The following is an 18036-nucleotide window of genomic DNA, read 5'->3' as shown; positions in this document are numbered from 1 at the left end:
CCCTGTATGTGATCTTTTCTCTGCTTCATACTTGTCTCAGGATTCCTTCTTTGTCTTCTTTGGAGTAGAACTTGAGCACCGTGTGTCTGGGTGAAGATCTCTTTGGGTCATGTCTGTTGGGAGTTCTCTGTCCGTTTTGTATGCGGGGTGGATTTGTGTTCCAAGTGTTTTGGAAGTTTTCCTGTATAATTTCGTCAAGCACTGCTTGCATTCCTGATTCTCTTTCTACTCCCTCGGGGAGGCCGATGATCTGAATATTCGATTTTCTGAGGTAATCTTTCATTTCTTGTATCATTTTATTAGTTTTGCTGAGGCTTGTCTCCAGCTGTTTAATGAGCTGGGTATCTGCATTACGTGTGTCTTCTGTTTCAGAGATCCTTTCCTCTGCCGCATTTATTCTGTTGATCAGGCTTTCAATTTTGTGTTCCTGGGCATCCAGTTTGGTTTTGATTTGTTGTATTTCAGCGATTATGCGGTTCTGGAATTCTTCCCGCTTCATGTCCTCGTCTCTGATAAATTTTAGCATTATTTTTTAAAATTCCTTGTTTGGTAACTCTTCCATGTCTTCATCTCACATCTCCGATATTGATAATGGCTTTTGGCCCTCATTTGGTGGGGTGCTGGCTCTTTCATTTGGAGCACAACTTTTTCTGGTGGTTTTTCCCATTGCGTTGGTGTATTTTGGTGAGGCAAATGGACCCGTGTGTTGAGGGGTCATCAGGCACTTTCCTGTAGAGATTGGAGCCTGCAGGCGTGGTGTTGCAGGGCGTGGTAATTTTCAAGGCACCGTTGGTGCGTTCTCAGTGCCCGGGACTGTAGGGCACCACCTTGGGGGCCCAGTGGATTCCAGGCATGCTCTGGGCACCTCTTCTACAGGTGTGACACCCCAGGGCGTGGAGGGATGGAGGCACTCTCTGGGTGTGCCCCCTGCACGGGAATCCACAGGACGTAGAAGGTTTTATGTGCTTTCTCCCTGCGTTCTCCGTGTCAGGGACTACAGGGTTTTTCAGAGCCCACCTGTTGCGTCTCCCACACATGGGACTGTGGGTGAGGCACTTTCTGGGTGTGGCTCTTGTGCAGTGATTCAACCACTCGTGGTGTGTGGGTGTTCAGAGCCCTCCTGGTGTGGCTCCCTCACACAGGACTGCAGTGGAGGAGTGACCCAGGCACCCTGTTAAAATGACTTCGCGGCCGGTTCTCACACTGCCAGTGTGGCGCAGAAGTTTTCAGAGCTCTCCTGGTGGGTCGCCCACGCTCAGTACTGTGGGGTGGGAGGCTAGGAGTGGGCAAGTCACTCTATGGGAGTGGCACCTGCGTGTCAGGGTCACACAGCGCTACACTTCCCAATGCTCAGAGCCCTCCTGGCTCCTGCGCTGCGGAGGCGGTTGCTGCAGGCGGGGCCGCCCAGCCCACCTGGCCCGGCATTCAGAGTCCTCCTGGTGTTGTCACCCACCCACACGGTATCAGGGTGTGGGGGATTCTAGACCCTCGCTGGTAGTTTCTGCGCACTGAGATGCACTGACCCACTCAGTGCAGGAATATTTGGGGCGCTTTCTTTGTGCCTTCTCAGCACCCAGGACTACTGTGCGCCACTTCCAAGGCACAGATTTGGCGGTTTCAAGGCGCTTGCCCTGTGTTCTCAGAGGCTGAAACCTCTGTAGGCGAGGAGGGTAAAAGGAGCACCCCAGGGGCTTGGGATTTGTGCCCAGTCCCTGGAATGCAGAGGCTGTTAACCCTTCCCTGGCTCACCGAACCTCCGGCTGTTGCAGTTTGCCTCTGCTGCTGTTGAAGACCTTTGCCGGTGACGATCCCTCCCGATTTCCTTGTCTCTGGGTCGGCTGCGTCTCCTGTCGGCTGCTTTCAAAGGTGACTCAGCAGGTCTGGAGCAGGATGTCAGCTTCTCTATCTTTTGTTTTGTTTTGTTCTCATTGTTATTCCGAATTGTGTGGATCTTTTTGGCACCACACTGTCCAGGGAACTTCACACACCTCTCCCTGTGGTTCTTTGCTGTTCCTCTTTGTTGCTTCTGTAGCGTTCTATCCCTCTCTCACTGGACACTCCCTCACAGCCTTCCTCCTACGTTGGCCATCTTAAAACTCTCTCCATTGAATGCATTTTTAAGCCCAGCTTCTGTTCTGGGCCTTCTGGTACTCCCACAGGTCTTATAAGTGGTCTTTTAGTAATGTTCCTTAATTTGTTAACACCTTTTTTCACTTGACCCAGCTCCACTTCCAGCTGTTTGATTGGTTCACCATTGTGGCAAATAATATCTTCCAATTCTGAGGTTCTTGCTTCTGCCTCATTCATTCTATTGTGGAGACTTTTCATTGAATCTTTTAAAATTTCAGTTTTCATGATTTTTTTCATAGTTGATTTGGATGCAAATGAAGAAGACCTAAAGGAAAGTGGATAAGACAATTATTTCCACATCCCCTTTTTCCTTCCTGTATCTGTGAGAAGGTGGAAGATAAGGAGAGAAGCCACACCTACCCTCCCAACCATCCCTAGGTTCCTGCTGTGAGGCTTGCTCTGAAGGTACAGCTCCAGTGGTTCTGATAGTTCAACAGTTGTGATTTGCTGCTTCTCTGGCTATTCCAAGCACAATGAAATCTCTCCATAATTTACTGGCTGACATAGTCCATCTCAGAGTCTCTGTTTGCCAAGATTTTTCATTTCAAACACTTGGAGTGGTACTTGATCAATTTGTTCTGTACTCCATCCTTTGTTATGGGACCAGGTGTCCTCGGCAGGCTCCAATAAACTGCCATATCGTCCACGTGCTTCTGGATATGCTGTCCACTATTCTGTCAAAACCACTGAGAAGGCTCAGCTCTGACACATGGACTCTATGGTCAGACAATGGAACCTGCATTTATCTCCATGGTTGTAGTTCTGAGTACAGAAACTCAGTTGGGGGTGTCCCCAAAGAAACCTTATCTGAGGTGATCCCAAGCCTGAATCTTATGTGTGCTTGCCAACACTGGGTCTGGCATAGTCCGTCACCCAAATCAGCTTATGCATGTGCTGGTGGTTGCAAATGTTGAGTCAGTTCTGTCTCTAGCCCTGGCTTCTATGTGAGCCAATGGGTGTTGGAGTTCAGCCCAATCCTGCCCACCACACACTTGGTCTTCATGCAAATGATTGGGGGATTCAGCCTAGTTGGAGTGACCTGTAAAACCCCCACCATGCCTGCCCCCTTCCCTAGCTCATGTGCTTACCAATATGCACAGCAGACTAGTCCAGTCTTTCTCACAACCCATTCATCTGTCTGTCATATGTCATTGAGCATTGTAGCCTAGGTTATCCCAACTAGCCCCACTAACCAGCCCACACTAGTGCTGGTGGGTGTCTCTCTGTGTCTTCCCATGTGTCGGCAATGCCCACGTCACTGTGTATCCTGAGCCAAGCAGAGGGACTAGGGTTGAAAAGAAGACAACACACACTGGGTCATTCACGTAAGGAGAATGTCGTTAATTGAAACTCTAGGCTGCTTTTTATACTCTGCCTAGTTCCTCCCAGTATTTATCTAATCCTCAAGCTGCCATCCTAAAATTTTCCGGGACATAACTTTACAAACAAGAAGGAAACAAGAACTTGTGGTTCAGCAGGGGGCTAAATGTGTCATGCCAAGATTGCACGTCCTGTTACACCTCTTGAGAAACAAGCTAAGCTGTGGAGCTAACCCTTGGGAGACTGGGCCCTGCACCCATGCCTGCCACAGTCCTGGTTCTCATGCTCATGAGTGGTAACCCAAGAAAGAGGTGCCCTTCCCAGTCTGGTCTATGCCCATTACCAGCTTTCATATTCACCAGTGGGAGTAGTGGTCCAGCAGGGGAGCCCCACGCAGCATCCCTATTGTCTAGATCTAATATGTACTGGTTGAATGTGCTGCCCAGTCTTGTATGGCCCTTCTTACCTTGGCATTCGCTAATGGGTGTAGTAGCCTGGCCCTGCCCAGCTCACCCCTCAGTTCCAGCATATGCTGGTGGGGACTACAGCCTAGCTCAACCCAGCCAGCTCCCAGTTCTAGTCCTAATGTGGCATTAAGTCTGGGGGCTACCTGAACCGATTTTGAGTGAAAGGTATAACAGGCACATCAGTACTGTTTTCCCTGTGGGAATAGTGCAATTCACTGGCCAGAAATGAGTTTGGTATCAGCCTGTTTGGATAATCCACCCTGGTTTTGCACCACTTGTTTAGTGCCTGCTGTTCTCTCCGTGCTCATGGTTGGATCAAACAAATCAGCAGGATGGGCAGTTCTTTTTCTGAGTTAATTTCTTGAGCTCCTTCTTACCTGGCTCTTGGTTGGGCTCTGGCCACTTGTGGAGCTCAGATTGCCATTTGCTGATTGCCACTGGGGTGTCTTGTCACTACAACACCACTCAATTTTCTCTGCTGCGCCAATGTGTCTGTTAGTTTTCAGTGCCCTCTGCCTGTTTCTTGTCAGCCGATCCTCTCCTGTTTTCTGAAAATTTCCCTCTCTGCTTAACCCTGGTTAATGAGTCTCTGCCTCTTTAAAGGTGTCCTTACCATGTTCCACCATCTTGATTCCTAATTGTGTGACTTTCAAGGTATCCCTAGAATTTATGAGCCTAAGTTGCCTCAGTTTTCAATCAAACTTACATCTCTCTATATATATTTACTTGAATAGGAGAATTAGAAAGAGAGAGAGAGCAGGAGATAGAGGTCTTCCATGTTCATTCTCAAAATTGCTGAAGAGGTTGGACATGAGCCAGTCCCAACCCAGGAGCCAGGAGCTTTTTCCTGATCTATTACTTGAGTGTAGGGACCCAAAGTCTTGGCCATGCTTCACCGGTTTCTGAGAGCATTAGCAGCAGATCCCAAACATACCTCTGAAAACAATTGGTAGAAGAGGTGAAGATAGGTTTGTGGGAGTTCTTTGACGGGGTTGAAACACCATCCAAACATTATTCATAAAGAATCATAGTAACCCTCTTCTCTTTTAGGTTACGTAGGTTCTGATTTCTCCTTTCCACCCAGCTTGAGGAAGGAATGTGGATTAAAACTTACTCCCAGAACTCCCCGAAGCCTCTCATGTGCTCTCTGGAAAGACTGTGGGCCCGGCATAGTAGCTCAATGGCCAAAGTCCTCATCTTGCAAGCACTGGGATCCCATATGGGTGCCTGCTCACATCCCAGCGGCCCCATTTCCTATTCAGCTCCCTTCTTGTGGCATTGAAGATCAGTTGAGGAAGGTCCAAAGCTTTGGGACCCTACACCCACATGGGAGACATGGAAGAGGCTCCAGGATCTTGGCTTCAGGTCAGCACAGCTCAGGCCATTGCAGCTGCTCGGTGAGTCAATCATTGCACTGAAGATCTTTCACTCTGTTTCTCCTCCTCTCTATATATCTGACTTTGCAATAAAAATAAATAAATATGTAAAAAACCACTTGCTCCCAGAATTCCCTGAACCTCTCAGGTACTGCACGGGCCAGGTCTCCCAAGGATTAACTCCACAGCACAGCTTGTTTCTCAAGGGTGTAACAGGAAGGGCAATCATGGCCTGATACATTTAGCCTGTGGCTTGACTGCAATCTCCTTCCTTCCTGCTTCCCCTTGTTGCATGTCCTTGGGGGAGCTTAGGTGTTGCTTACCCCTTGTTGCATGTCCTTGGGGGAGCTTAGGTGTGGCTTAACCATTGGGAGGATCCTGGGAGGGGCCAAGCAGACTATAAAAGATGCAGCTTGACTTCAAATAAATCAGCATTCTCCTCACAGGAATGACCCACAGTGTGTTGTGTGTTGTCTGTCTTGTCTGTCTCATAACCCTAGTCCCTCCGCTCGACTCGGGGCTCGGAGTACGTGGCGACACGGGCGTTGCCAACAAGGTACTCTCTGGAAAAACTGGGAAGCTTTATGCAGCCAAGACCAATGCAGGCAAAACCTTGTTTGAAAGTCCTTCTCCCCACAGGATGCAATCTAGAATCATGAGGGTGTCTTTTAGTAAAAGGAACAGGAAATGTCATGTATGAAGATTTGAGGTAAAGAAAAGATCATTAACTTCAAGGTAAGGAAAAACTGATCCTTGTGTTGCTTTTGGTTTGGGTATGTCAAAGAGAAAGAAAGAAAAAGAAAGAAAGAAAGAAAGAAAGAGAAAAGAAAGAAAGAAAGAAAGAAAGAAAGAAAGAAAGAAAGAAAGAAAGAAAGAAAGAAAGAAAGAAAGAAAGAAAGAAAGAAAGAAAGAAAGAAAGAAAGAGAAAAGAAAGAAAGAAAGAAAGAAAGAAAGAAAGAAAGAAAGAAAGAAAGAAAGAAAGAAAGAAAGAAAGAAAGAAAGAAAAAGAAAGAAAGAAAGAAGGAAAACTAGATGAAAACTGAATAACTTTTCTGGAAAGATGAGTTTTAGGAAAATTCTTGAATGCAAAAATGATGACAGGATGATAGCAGAGTGTGACACAGAACATAAAGGAAGTGCTTTTATTACAAAAATAACAAAAACTTGAGAGGAAGAGTGACAGTGAGAGGAGAGATTTTCCACTCCCTGGTTCACTTTCCAATAGTTTCAATGACCAGGAGGTGATCCAGGCAGAAGCCAGGAGCTCTGAGATTCATGCAAGTCTCCCATGCAGAGGGCAGGAGCTCAGTGTTTGGGCTCTTATCTTTCTCTTCACATTTACATCAGCAGGAACTGGATCAGAATCAGAGCAGCCTGTACTTGAATCGGCATTCAAATATGAGATGCTTTCAAAGCAAGCAATGGCTTAAAGAGCTTCACCACAACACTGGCATGAGAAGTGTTTTTAAATGTGTGCTCTCAAGGCATGCATCATGGTATAGTTGGTTAGTGTATCTCCCTTGACACCTGCATCCCATATGAGTACTGGTTTTAGGTTCAGCTGCTCCATTACAATCCAGGTCCCTGCCTATGCACCTGGGAGATCAGCATTAGAAGTTGTCCCATGTGCTTGGGCCTCTGCACCCATGTGAGAGATTTGGGTGGAGCCCCTGCCTGCTGGTTTCTGACTGGTCCAACTCTGGCTATTTGGGCATTGGGGAATGGAGCAACAAATAGAAGATCTGTCTCTCCCTGCCCCACCCCATTCAAAAAAAGCTTTTTAAGCAAAAAAATTTGTTCTCTCTCCCACTCTCAAGTCTGAGGCCTGTTCTAGCTTGCTAGTCAGTACAATCAAATACAAAAATTAAAATGAAATAGTATCAATGGAGGGACAGTTGAGGCCATCTCATCTCTGTATCCCTGTACCTCATCCCAGACCCTGGTAGAGTGGTGAGAAGCAACAAATCCACAGAGAATTTAACCACTACTAGCAGATTCTGTAGCAGAAATTGTTCCTGTGCTACAATGACTGGCTGGCTCTGGAAAGCTCCAGGGAGTGTGGACACTACATCATTGCCATGAAGGCACAGCTCAGCTTGCTGCAGGATCCCAAGGATTCCCTGAAGGCCAAATAGCAGAAGCCACCCAGACAGCTGCTGCAGGTGAGTCCAACAGAGCAGAATTACTGCAAAGCAAAGTCCAGCACTGGTATCTGACCAGCGCACCCATGCCTGGCAGAATCCCTGAGACTACCCCAACCACTTGGCCTCTAGGGCAGTACCAGCTATCAGAGTTAAAATGGAAACATGCTGCTTGGAAGGACAATATGAACCACATGTGTTATTTAGAATATGTAAACCACATATGTAAATTACAAATATAATGTGAGTTACTGTCAGTATAATTTATAAATGTAACAGAGACATATATGTAATTTGGAAATGTATTGGAAGCCATGTATAAAGAGCTTCAGCATGTTAAAGGGCAGGTGTTCACTACATTGGTTAATATACCATTTGGGGCATCCACCTACCCTGTGGGTATGCCTGGTCAGAGTCCTACCTCTACTTCCCATCCAGTTACCTGCTAATATGCACCCTGCAAGGAGACAGGTGATGTGGCAAGTCCTGGAGTCCCAGCAATCCATGTGGGATACCTGGGCTGTGTTCCAGGCCCTTAATGTTACTTGGCTCAGCCCTGGCTGTGTGAGGATTTAGGGAGCAAACCAGTAGAGCATTTCTCTATTGTCCCTGTGCCTCAGCCTTTCAGATAGATGAAAATTATATTTTAAAATGTGGGACTGGTGCTGTGGCTTAGTGAGTTAAGATGCTGCTTGTATTACTGGCATCTCATATGAGTGCTGGTTAAATTCCCAGCTATAAAAGGATGTTGTGATCCTAGAAGGTCAATGAGTACAGGATTACCATTGATAGGATAATATTTGTATGAGAGCAACTGGATGGATGCCATTTGTGTGAGTGATTGAATATCATTTGTATGAGAACAACCGAATGGATATCTTTTGTATAACTGATTGGATATCATTTGTATGAAAACAACTGAGCAGATAACATGTGTGTGAGAACACTTAGTGAGATATACAAAACAAAAGAGTTCCAAACAAGGGTATAGAAACATTTAATGGGTTCCATAGATAAGCTTAATACCTCCTCCCTTATCCTATGTGACCCTGATCACTAATAAATGGCGGCTATTGACCATCAGTCGGAATCCATACATGTTATTATCAGCTCCATGCACCAAGTCCATTACTGCAGGACAGCAGCAAGTGGTGCCCATGAGCAGGGACTTGAGAGAAGAAAAGAAAGTTTGACAGAGACCCCCACAGAAAGAGGTGAGTGGGAATAATTGGCCAGAATCAATATAGAATGCAGCCTTTGTTTGTTTGTTTTGGCTTTGTAAGCATTGGTCATCTTTATTAATGTACTTTGCCTTATTGAACATAAAGAAAACCATTACAAGTTAGAGTCACAATCATTAGGAGCAGATCAAAGCCACTGAACAAACAAACAGACAAGTTATATTTAAAAAGTTATTTAAAAAATAGACAACATATGTAAACATCTTTCAGTCACAAGGCTTCATAATACAACACATCTGGTCCAGTCCTTACATCTGCAGTGTGAGAACCTCCAGTATAGACTAAAAGCAATCAGCTTCATTTATATCTCAGTGAGCTCATCCATCTGTACAAAAATAAATAACCATATCCTGTTCACAAAGAAAGTTGCAAATATACAACAGATCACAATAAAACATAACTCTCTGCAGTGACATCTAAGGCTGATTCCTCATATTGCAATGTCCTTTTTCATACTGCTTCAATGCTAAATTCGTCATAATGGGGAGTCTGCTAAAATCAAAAAGGGAACAGAAGACAGAGAAATAAGACAAACACCCTCTTCTACACACATGTGCACAAGCCCCACATACACAGGCAGTTTTGGCAGAAGCAAGACAGAGGACATAGTTTCCATGGTTCTGTTTATGTGTTGATGATATACATGGCTTCTTTTACTTTGGGCTGAGAGTTACTTGCCTCCAATTGAAAATAAAGCAGCCAATTATGTTTTCAAATATAATAATTACTACATAAGTCAATAACTGCTCAAAAGTTCTAATCCATCAAAAGGAAGTTTTGGTTCCTCACAAGCACCTGGCTGGTCCACAAACAGTGAATCCAGGGGTCTGGTTTTCTGACTTTTTATTAAAAGATTCAACCAAGACTGTGACTGTCTGAGAGAGGTCTGATCCTTTCTTTACAATCAATTCTTTCTGTCATTTGAGTTGAATTTGGTCCCCATGTGCAAACTTTCTTCTTGAAACTCCTTTTGATGTCTTCAAATTCTTCTTGTCAAAAGACTGTATTCCTACCCCAGGTCTGGATAGCCAGGAGCCGAGGCAGCATCATGGGGCTGCTGGGTGGACTGGAGCTGCTGCTGTTCAAACTCCTCCATTTGTCCAGGTTAAGAGAAACCTGCACAGTTACTTGTGCTGGAAATCTGATGGTGGACTGATCATTAACCGACTTGTCTTAAACTTGCCCTTCCTTTTCTTCATATTTGGCATATCCTGATTGAGCTGGAAGAGTATGATGTTCAGCTACTGCTCCAGCACGTGGATCTTGCGTTCGGCCAGCTGCTGCATTCGCTGTCTCAGCAGCTCTTGCTGTGACTTCTGCTGTAGAGCTGCCCACCTCAGATCCTTCTTCCGGGACTACAGCTCCTTTTCCTTTGTTCTCAACTCATCAAATATCTCTTGAATTTCCAGTTTCCAGTCATCTTGCATAGAATGAAATGATGCCTGAGGTATTGAGGTCATCATTGCCCCTTCAATAGCAGTCAGCTGTTCAAGAATTAAGGCAAATAATGGGCGGATATGAGGGTATTCTCAGCATTCTTTCATAAGCTTGACAAATGATTCAGGGCAGGTGGATGGAATGGGCAAAGTGAGCTTATGGATTGCTACCCCATAAGCCACAGTGAGACCATCAATGCCATGATAGCGGACTTCTCCGGTCAGCAGTTCCCACAGCAGCACTCCATATCTCCAGACATCGCTTCATTTGGAGAACAAGGGAGATCTGATCATCTCGGGGGGCCATCCAGTTGTAGGTGCCCACGGCACTCATATTGGTGGTCCTGTGTCATTACCTGGTTAAGGCGAAATCTGTAATCTTCAACATTTTATTGCAGATGTCATCATGTTCTATCTTCTCCAGCAGCACGATATTGCTGGATTTGAGGTCCTGGTACAAGATGTACACAACAGCTTCCTTGAGCAGGTACAGCATGCCTCGTGAGATCTGCACAGCCCAGTTGACCAGCATGTGTGGGGGGATGCGGCATGGGCGGCGTGGGCCCTGCGTTCAGTGGGCCCGGTGGCATTGGCAGCAACCAGTGCAGGATTGAGCACTCCACTGTGGTCGAACTCCAGGACCAGGCAGAGGTGAGGCTGCTGCAGGCACATTCCCCCCAGCTCAATGATGGTGTGCTGCAGCATGGAGAACAGACACACCTCCCGCCTCATGCTCTCGACCACCTTTTCCTCCGGATTGCAACGTGCTACCCTCATTGCTACCTTCTAGCCTTGCCAGGTGGCATGGTACACCTGTCAGAAACCACCTGCATTGGTGAGCTCCTTGAGCTCTAGAAGCTCCAAGTCGACATACATGGCCAAGCCAGGCAGCAGCAGGGGTGTGGGCAGTGGCGCAGGGTGGGCAGCTGGGCTGCACAGTGTCATGCATGTAGTTGGCTGGGAAGATGTCCAGGCGCTGCTACACCTTACTGGCCCACCAAACCTCGTCTCCGGAGATGGTGGAGTCCTGCGATAGCACCTCCGCCAGGTGGCCACACCGCAGACTCAGCTCAACCTCACCGTGAGCCTCATAATCATACAACACTGCCCACAGCCCTGGACCTACAAAGGTTAAGCCACCAGAGGAGCCAAGCAACAAGGAACTGGAGCCAGCCGGGGAACCCCATCCGCTGACCCCATCATGTTAACCGCCCCTTTGGGGCTGGGCAAAGCCATGGTGGGGGCAGTGAGGACAGTGTGGGGAGAAGTGGATTCAGCCACCAGGGCAGCGGGGTGGAGGTGCATCTTTCGGCAGGGTGGCCGTTGGCATCCAAGGTGGTGGCTGAAAGCTAAGAGTAGGGTTCAGGACTGCGGTACTCGGATTGGTGCTCAGGGTCACTCTTGGAAGGCTCCTGCTTCAGAACGCAGCCTTTTATATCTCTTATGCATAACCTTTTAATGAAAAGTAAAGTAAATGTAACTAGGCAACAATTGCATTCTTGTTTAGACATTATTTGTAAATATAACCCTTGGTTCCCGGGTGAAGGGACACTAGAAACTGAAGTCTGGAATTGTGTCTGGAAATATGTGGAAGAGGCCCGAATGATGGAAGAAAATATTCCTGCTGACTTTTGGAATATATGTTCTTTAATTAAGGCTACTATCACGATTACAGAGGGGGTTTGATAGGGAGGAGAACCTCCAAAATTCTGTCACAAATTTCTTTGAGGACTGTGAGTTAAAGGGGAAATGAGGGAAAAGTCTAAAAAGAAAAATAAGAAAATGTTTCCTATGTATAATACCATTCCCTCTGCACCCCCACTTTCTGACTTACTTCTTCATCCTCCCCTATCCTACAGTACAGATCAGGAGGATGAAGAAGGGGAATCCATGATAGACCCTCTCTTACCAAGGAGGCCATGTTTATATGGCCAGGAAGGCAATCCCTCACAGTACAGATGAGGAAGTAAAGAAACTTGTGAAGGGTGCCTCTGTTTGGGGAGGCCACCATTATATGGCCAGAAAGGACATTCTTCAAAGCACAGATAAGGAAGAAAATGAAATTAGAACTAATAAAGGGAAGAAAGCTTCTAGTGTTAAGCCACAGGATTTCTCTAGTGGGGAAGATGAAGATGAGATAGAAGAACAGTTAAGTGCTAGCCTATACCATCTCACCCTTAAAGCTGATCAAAGGTATTCCAAAATGTCTGATATTCCCTGGAGATCTCATGAATTCTGATAGCTTTTTCCAATTATACTTAGTCAAGCAAATAATCAGCCTACGTACGAAAACCTAGATTTTAATACCATCACAGCTTTTAAAAAGGCTTATGTGTCCTATGGACCCATTTCTGCATTTACATGGGAATATTCAAATAGTTGGCACTGAGAAGCAAACTGGATTCCTTATGATTTTTCCCCCCTTGCCTTTTCTTTTCCTTCTTTTTTTTTTTTTTAAATTTTGTCTTTTGACACAGTTTCATAGGCTCTGTGATTCCCCCAACCCTTCTCCATTACTTCCTCCCATGGTGGATTCCTACATATTGTTGCAGTAGTACAGTCATGATTTTTAATTTTTTTTTTTTTTACAGAAGACACAACAAAGTTTATTTATTTTGAATTTGAGAAATCTCACTAGCAACTCCATTTTAGCCTTCAGCCATTGTTTTAGTCTTCAAAGACTGGCACGGAATGGAGCTGACAAAGCTCCTGGGTCAGCATGCTGTCCTTCCCTAGACTGTGACTTCTGACCTCTAGAGGCTCGAGGCTGCTGACTGCCCCTTCTGCAGTCCTCAACCTTAGAGCAGCTGCAGGATGTCTGCTCCAAGTATGTCCCTCCAAAAGTTCAGTAGAGCAATGCTTTTCTAGCTCTGAAGGGAAGAATCAAGTCTCCCATCTGGTTCTTCCTCTCGCTCCTGTACCTGGAACTAGGGGAGGATGGCAGTCTGGCCCTGCACAGTTGCAGCCTGAAAAACTTAAGGTGGTGCCTCATAGTATCAATTTTAGGAGCTTTATTTGGTGCATTTAACGCAACTGGTAATTGCAAAATCCACTTCGCCTGTATAAGTGAAACATAGACTGTTACCTTGTTGGCCCTATGAAATTCTGCACTTGATATTTCATGTATGCTCTACCTTCATTACTTTGGGCAAGAAGTTCTGCCTTAGTACTCAGTTGTATTTTTTTCCTTTCCTTCCTTCCTGTTCATTATGCTTTAATTCTGAGGACCATATGAGGGTAGATACTATTACCTTTTTAAAAGGACAAAAATTTGTATAAGCAAACCATTTTTCTTAAGTTGATGGCCAAATATTAAAAATGTTATTTTCATAGCATTTATACCCTTGTCATAATTCACTTAATGAAGTTTGATTAGATTTCAATCACAATTATCTTCCAGAGTAGGGTTTTTTTTTTCTTTCTGGTGTGTGTGTGTGTGGTGGCGGGGGGAGTAGATAACTTTACTACAATTAGTAAGTGTGGTGGAGAATTTCATGCAAGTAAGGTGTGCCAGCAGTGTGCTAATTTAAAAGAAAATGAAGAATGCACAAACTTGCTGCTGCTTAGACCACTACAGCTTCTAGGATCCAGTTTCTTTTACTGATTTAAAAACAAAACAGAAAAAAAATTAAAATTAAAATTAAAAAAAGTTGTGCCTAAAAAAAATGACACAACAAAGTTTATTTATTTTGAGAAAGCACAAAGTGTGGGGGGGATCATCACTGCCTTGGGGAGGAGTGGGGCAGGGAAGAGAATCCCCCCAGTTCCTGCCTGAGATCTCCAGCCTCACCCTTGCTTGGGGTTGGACTGAAAACCCTCCTTCCTAATTTGGGGGTGTTATCCCCATCACTGCCTAGCTCCTCTGACTACCCCCTCAATTCAGGGTGGGGTACTAGTCACTGCCAATGTGTCTATGGGACTTAGTGGGTGATGGGGGTCCTTGCTTCTCTTCAGGGCTGTTGAGCCCAGAGAGCGAGCAGGCCCCTCATTGGGTGAAGTGTTAGAGGGTCTAATGTCTTTTTAAATGACACAATTTTAGGGGGCTGAGGGTGTAGTCCCTTAGCCTGCCACTGGACGGGGTTCCCAGTTCTTCTTTCCCCGACACTCCAGATTTTCTGTGTGGAGGGAGGGGGAGCAGGGAAATCTAAACTGTGGTGTAGAAGAGTAGGAGAGATGCTGGGGGTGGGGGTTCTGTGTTCTAGACTCCCTCATATTATCCCAGTGTTCCCTGTCTCCCCTCTTCCCCCACTTCATGCCCCCAATTCTGTGGCGCATCCAGAATGTGAAAATGTACAATAAATGTGTAACAAGTAACTCTCTTTCTCATCTGTACTGTGAGGGATTGCCTGCCTTCCTGGCCATATAACTGAGGCCTCCCTTCTTCATCTCAAAAAAAATTTTTTTTTTACTTGTTCTTAGTTGCAGCTAATTTTTGAAGGACACTGGGCAACAGCAAGTTTCAAATATTTCAGTTTCTATTTGGAAACAAAAACTCTTCTTTGATTAGCTGACTGAAAACAAGTAAAAATGGCAATGTCACTGGGCTCTGGGGAGAAGCAGTGCATGTTGGAAATGGGCAGCACTGGAGAATCCAGAGCAGTGCCTGGAGTGGAAAGTCAGGCCCGGGCTACTGAAGAGGCTGTGCTTGCAGAGCAGGTCAGTGGCCGAGCTGAAGTCCAGAACAGTCCTGTGGAAATGCTCAATCTTCTTCTTGAGTTTCTTCATGCTCGGGGAATTGCACTATTTTTTGTTTTGTTTAAAGATTTATTTTATTTTTATTGGAAAGACAGATATACAGAGAGGAGAGACAAAGAGAAAAATCTTCCGTCTGATGATTCACTCCCCAAGTGAGTGCAATGGCCGATGCTATGCCGATCTGAAGCCAGGATCCAGGAACTTCTTCCGGTTATCCCACGTGGGTGCAGGGTCCCTTACTATTGCTTGGGACTGAGGTTCCCACAAGATTGCAGAGTCACGAGAGTGAAGAAGGGGAAGGGGAGCAAGCACTCCCAGCAGCAAAGTAAACACCAAAAAAAAAAAAAAAATCCAAGGTCAGTAATAACTCAGTCACCCACATGGTGAGAGCAGAGGTCAAGGGTTAGAAATAAGCTTTGCCAATGAGAAATCTCAAGTGCCCCAACAACACAGCAGAGATTAATACCAGAGGCAACAAGACAACACAAAGGCAGGGGGTGAGGTCACAGGAAAAGAAATGAGCCAGAGGAAGGAGCCAGTGCCACCCACAAAAAGTAGCCAAAAGGCCTGTCAAATCCCAGAGGTGACAGACGAAGAAATTGATGAGCTATCAGACAGGGAATTCAGAAAAATAATTATGAAATTCTTCAGAGACAATGAAAAATGATGGGAGGAGCTCAAGAAATTAAAAAATCACATGATCACAGAAAAAAAAAGTAGTCAAAAATGAGATCCTTGACTTGCAACACAAACTTGAGAGCTTATCCAACAGAATTAATACAGCAGAAAGCATGATCTCTGAATTGGAACATACCCAGAACAATAGCAAGCAAATAATGAATAGCTGGAGAAAAACTTGGACAAAGTCAATAAGACCATACAGGAAATGAAAGGCAACATCAAGAAGTCAAATTTCAGAATTATAGGCCTTCCAGAAGGAGTAGAAAGGGAGATAAGTATGCAACCGGCGTTTGATGAAATTATACAGGAGAACTTCAAAACACTTGGAACAATATGTTATTAAACAAACAGAAGAAATTAAAGACAGTATCAAAAAAATTATAGAAACCAAGGAAAAACCAAATACAGCATTCTAAAATCTGTAGGACACCACCAAAGCAGTGCTATGTGGTAAGCTCATTGTAATTGGAGCTCATGTCAAGGCCCAAGAAAGGCGCCAAATACAGGAATTAAGCACACACTTCCAGGAACTGGAAAAACAGTAGTAGAAGAGCTCCACACACGATAGGAAACAAGAAATCATCAAAACAAAGGAGGAGATAAACCAAATAGAAATTTTTAAAAAAACTATACACAAAATCAACAAATTAAAAGTTGGCTTTTTGAGAAGATAAACAAAATAGACACCCCACTGGCCCAACTGACAAAGAAAAAACAAGAGAAAGCAAGAATTACCAGCATCAAAGATGAAAAAGGCAACATAACAACAGACACTGCAACCATTAAGAAAATAATTGGAAATTACTACAAAGAACTGTACTCCAGCAAATCAGAAGACCACCAAGAAATGGAAAGGTTCGTAGACTCCCACCACTTAACCAAAACTTAGCCAAGAGACAACAAAGGAACTGAACAGACCCATAACCAAAGCAGAGATTGAATCAGTAATTAAAGATCTCCCAACAAAGAAAAGCCCAGACCCAGACGGTTTCGCCACAGAATTCTACAAAACATCCCAAACAGAACTAACCCCAATCCTCTACAAACTCTTCAAAACAATAGAAAAGGAGGCAACTCTTCCAAATCTGTTCTATGAAGGCAACATCACTTTAATCCAAAAACCGGAGAGAGAACCAAGAGAGAAGGAAAACTACAGATCTATCTCTCTGATGAACATAGATGCTAAGATTCTCAACAAAAGACTAGCCAATAGATTTCAAGAAAACATCAGAGAGATCTTTCACCAAGATCAAGTAGGATTCATCCTGGGAATGCAGGTATGGTTCAACATTCGGAAATCCATAAATCTTGTACACCACATCCAAAAGCTGAAGAATAAAAATAACATAACAGTATCAATAGACACAGAAAAAGCTTTCAACAAAATCCAACACCTCTTCATGCTAAAAACTCTAGCCAAAGTAGGCATAGATGGGAAAATCCACAACATAATCAAAGCAATATAAGAAAAACCCAATGCCAGCATCATACTGAATGGTGAACAACTGGAACCCTTTCCACTGAGATCTGGAATAAGACAAGGATGTCCGCTATCACCACTGCTATTCAACATAGTCCTAGAGATACTTGCAGAGGTTATAAGACAAGAAAAAGAAATCAAAGGAATTCAAATGGGAAATGAAGGACTCAAGCTATCACTATTCGCAGATGACTTGATCCTGTACATAGAAAAACCAAGAGACTCAATACAGAGACTGCTAGAACTTATACAAGAGTTTGGTAGAGTGGCAAGGTACAAAATTAATGAACAAAATTCAACAGTCATAATGTATGCAAACAGCCCCAAGATGGAAAAAGATCTAACCAGCAGAGTACCATTCAAAATAACAGGGAAGAAAATGAAGTATCTAGGAATAAACCTAACTAGCAGATCTCTTTGAAAAAAACTACAAAAAAACTTAAAAAAGAAATTGAAGAAGACTTCAAAAGGTGGAGAAACATACCATGCTCCTGGATAGGTAAAAATCAATATCATTAAGATGTCTATACCACCAAAAGCAATATTCACATTCAAGGCAATCCCAATCAAATTGCCCAAAACATTCTTCCTGGAACTGGAAACGATGATACAAAGGTTCATCTGGAAACGCAACAAACCATGAATAGCTAGAACCATCCTGAAGAATAGAAAATTAACAGGGGGAAACACATTTCCGATCTCTGGACATACTATAGGGCAGTGGTTATCAAAACAGCTTGGTACTGGCACAAAGATAGAGAGGAGGATCAATTGTGTAGAATAGAGGGACAACTGGTTGATAGCCTGCAGAAAAAAGAAGATAGATCCAAATCTTTCAGCATACACTAAGATCAAATCTAAATGGATAAAAGGCCTAAACCTGCATCCATAAACCTTCAGACTTTTGGAAGAAAATGTGGGAAATATCCTGCAAGATTTAAGTGTTGTCCCTGACTTCCTTAAAAAAAAAAAAAAAAAAACACCAAAAGCAATAGCAATCAAGACCAAAATAAACAAATGGGACTTTAACAAACTTAGAAGCTTCTTCACAGCAAGGGAAACAATCAAC

The 18036-nt window shown here is 44.3% G+C and overlaps 1 pseudogene; it reads right to left on the bottom strand.

The window, feature by feature from the left end:
- Positions 1–9530: 9530 nt before the first annotated feature.
- On the bottom strand, positions 9531–14836 carry LOC121149236 (annotated as a pseudogene).
- Between the last annotated feature and the right edge of the window lie 3200 nt (positions 14837–18036).

Source organism: Ochotona curzoniae, unplaced genomic scaffold (assembly GCF_017591425.1).
Source record: "Ochotona curzoniae isolate NIBS_2020 unplaced genomic scaffold, NIBS_Ocur_1.0 contig_1941, whole genome shotgun sequence".
NCBI lineage: Eukaryota > Metazoa > Chordata > Mammalia > Lagomorpha > Ochotonidae > Ochotona > Ochotona curzoniae.
This window is presented reverse-complemented; position numbering and strand designations above follow the sequence as displayed.